A 9044-nucleotide genomic window follows, 5' to 3' on the forward strand; every position below is an offset into this window, starting at 1 on the left:
TTGGTTGTATTTTAGGGTTAAGGTTTAGGGTTTAGGGTTTACGATTTAAGATTTAGGGTTTAGGATTTAGATTTTAGGGTTTAAGGTTTAGGATTTATTATTTAGGAGTTTAGGATTTACGGTGGTTAAGATGTTTTGGTATTAATTATTTAAAGTTTAGGATGTAGGGTTTAGGTTTAATGCCTTCTCTGCTAGTTTTGATATAGAAGTTATTAAGTAATAATAAGCTCAATGATTATTTATTATGTTCATTTTGAGTTGCTAATCTATTTTTGTACATAAAACAGGTATTCACCCTAACAAAGGGTATGGATGTGGTGTTATATAAGAAGAATGAAGTGGTGGCTTTTGGACAAATTCATAGTCTTGATCCTATAAATGTGTGTCATTTCCAACATTGTGGTGAGAGAAGATGTGTAATGATAATCACCAACGTTGTAAATCCTAAAGTACATTTAAAATATCCACATGGAGACTTTGAAACATTGGGAGATATCTGACAATGTGACATATTTGATATGCAAGCACACAGAACACTCTGGGACCAAGACGAAATTGTTCCAAAGACATACTTTCAAGATATTAAGAAAACTTATTTTGAGGGGGAAAAAGTAGAGATGTTATCTTGCTTCGGAGAAGTTTTAGCAATTGGCAACTTTAAGGGCTATGCTCAGAGTTTTCTCTGTATAGTGGAGATAATTAAGTTGACTAGTGCAAGTGTCATTCAAAATGCAATGGATAGTACTTCACATTTAGATGTCCATAATACTACGTCTCAATTACAAGTTCATAGTACTTGTAAATGGGGGTTAGCTTTCTTGAAATCAAGTTTGCCCAAGACAGTTTCCTTCAATGTCATGGAAGACACAATAGAATATTATCAGAAGAAAAAGACTATAACACAAATGGGATCCAAATTGATAAGAAGCTATAGTAGTAATCACAAGTATCATAGTGGCATGCTCATAGGTATTGAGGACATTATAGTAACAAATGTTGATGTAGAAAAGGTTTCTTGTATTGCAAGTGACTCAAATATACTCACTGGTATAGAAGACTTGTCTTGTGTTGCAAGTGACTCGAATAAGCTCACTGGTATAGAAGACTTGTCATGTGTTGCAAGTGACTCGAACAGGCTCATTGGTATAGAAGACTTGTCCTGTGTTGCAATAGTAAATGTGAGCAGCAGCGAGGAAGATATATTAAATGGCGATCAATCCATTTACGTCATGTGCAGGATGCTCGAAAGTTGTATGCTTCTTGGAGAGAGGAAGCTATTTCACATGTTGATAAGTCCATGTGCATCACCATTGATGGCATGGACCAAAATACAACCACTTTTGCCATGATATAGATGTATCCCACTGGCATTGGAGGGCAAACATGGACTAAAAACACACTTGTGTGGAGTATTAGTACATGGATACCGAATCTTTTGTGATGTATGGATTGATAGTTTGCATGACCATGATAGTAACCAAGTTGTTACATCAATCATGAAAGCAATAAGAAAGGTTAGAGATGCTCACGGATATTTGCCTAACACATTGCGAATACAAGCTGATAAGTGTTGGAGAGAGAAGAAGAATAAATATATATTTACTTTATGCTCTATGCTAGTTGGTTTGAAAATATTTGAAGAAGTGGAAGTTGGCTTTCTTCTTGTCGGCCATACACATGAAGACATAGATCAAATCTTCAGTGTTATCTCTAGTGAGTTGAAGGCAATGGATGTTTTGACAATGGAGGATATGCTATTTCGAATTGGGAAAAAAATTAGAGGTTCTCGCAAGGAAGAATTAGAAGTGGCTATCTTAGAGAGGATGGTAGATTGGAGAGCATTCATAGAGCCACATTTACAAACAGGAGATGATGCCCTAATAGGACACACAAATCCACACTACTTTCGGTTTCACATGCATAACAATATTCCAGTGATGCAAAGCACTACTTAGTAGATGGAGATCATTTATGAAGTGAGTCATATGCTTTATTACAACGAATAATTCAATTGGATGAAACTAGATTTGTTCTTGCAAAAAACAAATCACTTGACATAGAAGAAATGAAAGGCTTGAAAGCCTTCATTAAATATCTTCAAAGTATGATGCAGAAATATCCTGAGCAATCAACTAAGAATTTGGAGACAATTGAATCAACTGAAGCACTTATCCAATCTTTAGAAAGACAAGAAAACTTAATGAGCATTGAATACTGTGAATCCTTTTGGCTAGAACAAGCTAGGTCACCAAGTTTTAGACAAACCCTTACCAGAGTTTATACCATCTAATGAGATTGAAGAGGGTCTAATTGTTGCAGTTTGGGCATCTGATCTAGGTTCAGAGTTGGATGACCAAGGTGGCCCAATTTGGGTTGCAAATGTTGCTAAGATAGAAAGGGATGACAAGGGAACTCCTATAACATTTACAGCTTTATCGTATGAACCAAAGCCATTGAAAAATCTCCTGAGAAGATATACAATAAAACAACTCTATGAGGGATGCTTGCAAAAGAAACGTGAATGGGTTCCAAATAATGAGGGATTAACAGAGGTGGAAGTCAGTAGCATTATTCACTGCTGGAAATTGAGGACATGAAGTTTTAAAAAGAAGCATGGATACAATGTTGAAAAATGTATCACAATCCCTGATCCAAGTCATGTCCATATTAAACATCATTTAGCAAGACTTCACCCATCAAGCGCAAATACATTACATGAATTTGATGACTCTGAATGAGATTCAGATGCATAAGATAATGTTTTGTATGCTTTTTTCCATACAAATGGTGTATCTATACACCACCAATAAGATAATTTATTGTATGATTTGTTTTTCAAAAAAAGTGTGTATCTATACACCACTTATATATTGAATTCAACAAACTTTTTTTTTTCAAAAAAATGGTGTATCTATACACCACTTATATGTTGAATTCAACCAACTCTTTTCATATGGTGTCATATTTTCACTTCATAGTGTTAAAATTGAACTTGAGTTAGGAGACTACTATTATTATTATTATAGTTATTGGATGGGGGCACCATGCACGAGTTTGGGAATTATAGCTTCACTGAGCCATTTTTTTTTTAATTAGAGGTCACCACTTGACTTTTTAGCTTAATAAGGCCATATTTGTACATAAGTGACCCATTTAGTGCTCTAAAAAACCCAATTTTTTAGCCCACTAAGTGAAGTTGAGTGGAGAGGATATGCTCCAAAAAAAAGTCCAAACCAAGAGAGAAAGTCCAAAAATTTTGAATAGTGTGTCAAGCATAGCATGTTAGCACATGAATACAATGTAATGTGGGTTTGGAGGTCCAAGGCCCCCAGCCAGGTTGTCAAACCCAACTTTTTTATCATAGAGGAGACATTGAAGGGGCATCAAGGACCTTTTTTCTACAAGATCCTATTACATTAGAGATTTTGTTCCATAGTAACTTATTAGCAACATTCACATATCCAAAGGACATGACAAAATGTATATATATAGTCACCAAACTGCCATACAACTATTTTGACACTATTCATATATTGGCAGGGTACTACCAGTCAAGTGGGTTAAACCCCTTTGGGAAGCAAGTGTGTGTGTTTAGATTTTGACATTATTCATATATTTGCAAGGTACTACCAGTCAAGTGGGTTAAACCCCTTTGGGAAGCAAGTGTGTGTGTTTAGATTTAATAATCCCATCAATAAATGAACCATACAATTAATTCAATCATTTGGGTAATTATAGAAAGTTGCATATGATAAATGAATTGAAATGTTTTTTAAGAAAACAAAATTGACATAACTTTTGACAATATTGCAATCCAAACATTTTTTTTTTTGAAAGGACCTGAGCAATAGGATTGGCAATAGAATTTTTCTTTATATTGAGTTTGCAAATTTAAGCAAAGAATTAGTACAAAATGTCAAATCCATCAGGTAGTCTAGGCTCGGAGGTTAGGGTCCACTTACCTGCCACCATCCAGACAAAACAATGTGTTTGAACATCATAGTTTTGTGAGGGAAGACATGTAATGCCTATAAACCCTAGCTTGTTATCGCTTATACCACAAAACAAGACATCTATCAAGATTCTATAATGATTAAACAAGAAAGGGCATAAAAAAATAAAATTATCAAGTAAGGATCCCACATCCATACAAGAAATAATTAGATCCTTATCTTTTTATAAAAAGAAATACACAAGGAGGTATTCCACAACCTTATAAATGAAAGAAAAATATTAATGGAACTTATTGTAAATAGGGGGTAGTCCGCACCCATAATGCAAAAATAATAATGAATAAAATGGAATATTAAGAAAATTATTATTATTACTCATCAAAGGAAATAAATTACATAACATTAGAAAGAGGGCATATATATGTAAATTATGGGTGTGAGTGTGTGTAAAAAAAATGCCCAAATTACATGCAAAACATGAATGCAACAAATCTAGCTATATCTAAAAGCAAGGGAAGATAACCTAATGAACTAATTAATCTAGAAAAAGAATAAATTTATTCATAAAGAGACATTTTATACATAAATAGTAAATTTATAAGGGAAAAAAATAAATTCTCACAATAAAAGAACAAGAGACCACTAAATGTTAATAACTATGTATATCAATAAATAACTATCTCTAAATCTCTCTCTCTCTCTCTCTCTCTCTCTCTCTCTCTCTCTATATATATATATATATATATACACACACACACACACACACACACACACATAAGCATTGAACTAAACTTGGGTCAATTATACACACAAGTAGGGATAATAGAATTTTCTAGAGGGCTATCGAGATAAATATTTTTAGGGGAATAAGGGGGCCAATCGTAAGGGGACATAAAAAGTGAACAATAAGTAATAGAAAAAAGAAATTACATGAATAATCAAATTGAAAATTTTGTATTAAAAAAGCTTTTATATAAGTAACGTTGTACCATGAAGATGAACATGTCCCCATGACCATAGTGGATCGTGGAGCCATTATTAAGCCTAGAGCATGTGTCTTCAATCGAGACGCAAATAAAAAGACCATCAAGGAGCAGTTACGACAAAGGGTCAAGCAAAGAGCTCAAGATATAATGAGCTATAAATTGAACCACAAAGAAAGCAACACCTACCAATGGTTGTCACGATGCTCATGACAGTAAGAGTTTTCCAAGCAAGCCACAAGTTACCATGCAAGCCAAACCTTGAGCATTAAAACAAGAAGGTTGGGAGGTACATAAGAGTGGCAGATTGTAAGCGCTAAGTGGGGAACCATTGAACAAAAAACTAGGTGAGAGCCGAAGGGTTCATTAACACAAAGATAGCAAAGGAGCTAACTGAATTGTAAGGGAGAAGAGCACTTCCATGAAATAGTTGGTACTGATGAGTAGGCAGAATAGCACCTCAAAGAAGATGTAGACCATGGAAACATAAGTAAGGCCAAACTAAGAGCGAGGAAGAAGCAATACAAAAGCATGAAGGGAATGCATAAGAGAGGCTACTCAGAAGAGGCTACAAGGTGAGCTAAAAGCAAGTAGAGGAAAAGGCAAAGGCACAACAAGAATTGGAGAAGAGGGGGGGCCGAGAAGTAAAGCCATGCAATAAACTAATGAGCCCGTGAACATGACAAGTCACAAGACCAGACAACTACACAAAGATTCAACAAAACAAGCGGAACTCAAGCTCGTTAAAGGAAAATGAGCAAGAAGTAAACCTAGTGAATCTAGATTCCAAAACGAGCACTATGCATCACCAGTGTCTAAGAAAAGCCGATAAGTAAAGTACAAGGACACCGAATTATTACACAGGAAGTATAAGAAGGCGAAAGCATGAAAAACAAAAAAAATAATAAATAATAAAATAATAAAATAAATTTAAAAATTAAAAAGGGGGGATTATTAATAATAATAATTTTTAAAAATTAAAGAGGGTTGGGGGGGCCTTATAAACTAGGGGTTAAATCATTTTTAAAATAGAAAATTTAAGGAGAGGGAAATTTGTTTGACTAAGGATTGGTTGGGATAGATATTAAATGCGAGAGGAACAAAGCTAGGCAGGGTTTAGAAAAGACAAGAAAGGCCAAAAAGAAGGGGCCAGGGGGGAAGAATGTGTACGTGTGCAAGAAACATTTCAGTAAGAAAAATTTGTGGCGGTGTGTGTGTGTGTATGCAAGATGCGTGCGTGCGTGTCTATATATATATATATATATATAATTTATTTATTTATTTATTTATATGTATATGTATATAAGTAAAACCATCTTAGAAGCACTCATAAAAGCCTTGGATAAACATGCATCATGAATGCGAGGTAGTCATGACAAGAGACTCAAGGATAGTGCAAAATACAATTGAGCATTGGGAATAATCTTGGAAGTGTCCCTAACAATAGATCAACATCTTTCCATGCTCATCTTCAATCTGAATGAGCATATAGCTGCTCAAATTACCAACCCCTCTTCCAATGAGAAATATTAGTTGATGGGTGGTATTTTTCTCTATTTGAAGAAATGGTTAATACTAGCTTCTTAAAAGTGTAGAGACACCAAGAGGTTCCCTACAAAAAGTGCACTAACCCTAAGAGGTCCTTTGTAAAAGAGGTCCCACCCTTGAGGCTCCCTACAAAAAGTGTAGAGATCTTACCCAAGAGGTCTCCTACAAAACAGGTCCCATACTGCCTACAAAAACTATATAGACTCTTAGCCAAGAGATCTCCTTCAAAAGAGGTCCCAGTGAGAAGTTCCCTCCAAATTGTGTAGAGACCTTGAGGTCCCTTATGAATTGTGTAGAAACCGACATGTATGAATCTCTCTCAATGGAAAGAGTCTCCCACTCCTTAAGGCTCAATGTTTTGTGCACTTTCATGTTCATGTGCTTGATCTCCTAGCATCCATGCTTCCTTACACTATCATGTTCTAGCATGCTCTTATCCTTGCACTCCCTCCTCCACCTCTTCCTCCTCTCTCCTCCCTTACTCCTTCTCCCTCTCCTCCTTCTTCCTCTTGCCTCCTATTCCTCCTCTCCCCTCCCCCATCCTCCTTCGTCCTCCCCCTCAAACTTATTCCTCCTCAACCCTTTACCCCTTGAAACCATGAAGGAGATGAGCTCTCCCCTCCTCAACCTTAAACTCCTTCTAAACCCTACAACCCTCTTTCAAGCTTGAACTCCTAGTTATCTTTCTAAACCCTTGAACTAGAGGTGAGAACCTCCATTAATCCTTGTGATCAATCCTTATTTTTACCCTAAGCACACACTAGAAATGCTTTCCATGCTTTGTCCTATACCTCTCACCCAAATACGACCCGAGTACCTATGCTACATTTGTGAACACCTATGCTACAGCAAGCAATGGCACAATTGTATGTCACCAACACTCTCAAACTTGGAAATGAGAGGAACAATGACAACACCCCTAGAGGGGATATGAATTTCATATGCCTTGTTCCAAGAGGAGAAGGAACAACATATTTACAAAGATTTGCTAGATCCCACCCAAGGAACGTTAGGCCTTGTGGGTAGTAGATGCGATTAAGCAAAGCAACGAGGCGCTTTAATCTCAGGGTCTTTGCAACGACATCTCCTCTAGGAGCATGAGTGGGCATTGAGACTTTAGCTTCCATAGAGCATCTCAGGGAGTAGCAAGACCCAGGTTCTCAATGGGTCATGAATGATATGAGTGCATGTGGCTTGACCTCTTCAGGATACAAGATCCATCGAACAAATTTCTTTTATAACACCTCTTTAGCATTATGCATACAACAACGTAGTAGGATGATCAGACTTTTTTTCTAGACCACCAGGGCCCATCATACCAGTTATATCATTGTAAAGATTGAGAGATGAGAGCGGATAGTTACACTTTGATTCCAAGGAGATCCTTGAGATCACCATAGATTTCTATTGATATTTGTTCTAGCCCAAGGAGGAGTCTCCCTAGGTTCGTGTAGTCTGGGAAGCCCATATCTATGACTGGTCTCTTTGCATATGAGCAAGGACGTGGAGGAGCCTTTGTTAAACCCCAAGAGAAAGAGCAAAAGAAAGGCTAGAATAGGAATCGAATTCTGCCTTGGCATGGCCAAGTGCTTGTAATATGAGAAATACAAAGAGTGGTGACGAGGATTAGGGCTAGACCTCCCTTCAAAAGGTGCTATGTATAAAAACAAGAAAGTTTGACTTTTAGTCTTCAATTTTATGGTTGCAAGTTTGAGAAATAGAAGATTTATTTCTTTCCAAGAGGTGTTGTCTATGTTTCTCATGCTCTTGACTTTGTGAATGCTTCTCACCCCCTTCACGCTTCTTGCTTCATGCATTCCCTTCCCTTCTCTCTCCCTCCTCTCCCTCTTCCATCTCCCCTCCCCTTCTCCTTATCCCCTTTCTTCTTTTGAGGATTCACATTGCTACAACTCTAGATGCCATTGAAGTGACATCTTGGACTGCATGGGTTTTCATTGCTCCCACAAGGAGTAGTAGGAGGTGGAGAGTTCCCTCAACATTCCTCCAAGATCCCCTCAACACATGGAGTCACCGCATGAAGTTTGGTTGTGGAGCTTTGTGTAGATAGTGAGCTCAAAAAGTGAAGGAAAGAGAGTGAAAAGGAGGTAGGAGAAGATTCAAACTATTTTTGGTAGTTTTTTGTAGTTTTATGTGCATTGGAGGTGTCAAAATCTAGGATGGAGTACTTAGAATCATTGCTAAAGCCTTGGATGAAGTCCCATCCCACTAGAACAGCTAAATGGTGATGATTGGGTTCAAGTTTCAAGGTCTTGGGAATGACATGGTCCATCTTGGAAAGAAAAACTTTGATTTGGGTTCAAACTTGCTCGTTTTTTGCTATTTTTTATTTCTTTTTATTGTTTCATGTTGTTTAGTAGGTAGACTTGCTAGAAAACCAATCCCCACACACTCCAAACACTGCAAAGAGGCCTAGGAAACTCATAGAATCCCAAAAATTCCATAGGCCAAAGAGTTCTGAGAGAGAAGCACCAGGCTAGCCTAATATAGCGAACACACCGGGATATTAACCTAGTGCAAGATGATGCTCAGTTAGTAGTGA

The sequence above is a fragment of the Dipteris shenzhenensis genome, chromosome 21 (assembly GCF_047967505.1).
Source record: "Dipteris shenzhenensis isolate YYH24624 ecotype China chromosome 21, Dip_SZ_1.0, whole genome shotgun sequence".
NCBI lineage: Eukaryota > Viridiplantae > Streptophyta > Polypodiopsida > Gleicheniales > Dipteridaceae > Dipteris > Dipteris shenzhenensis.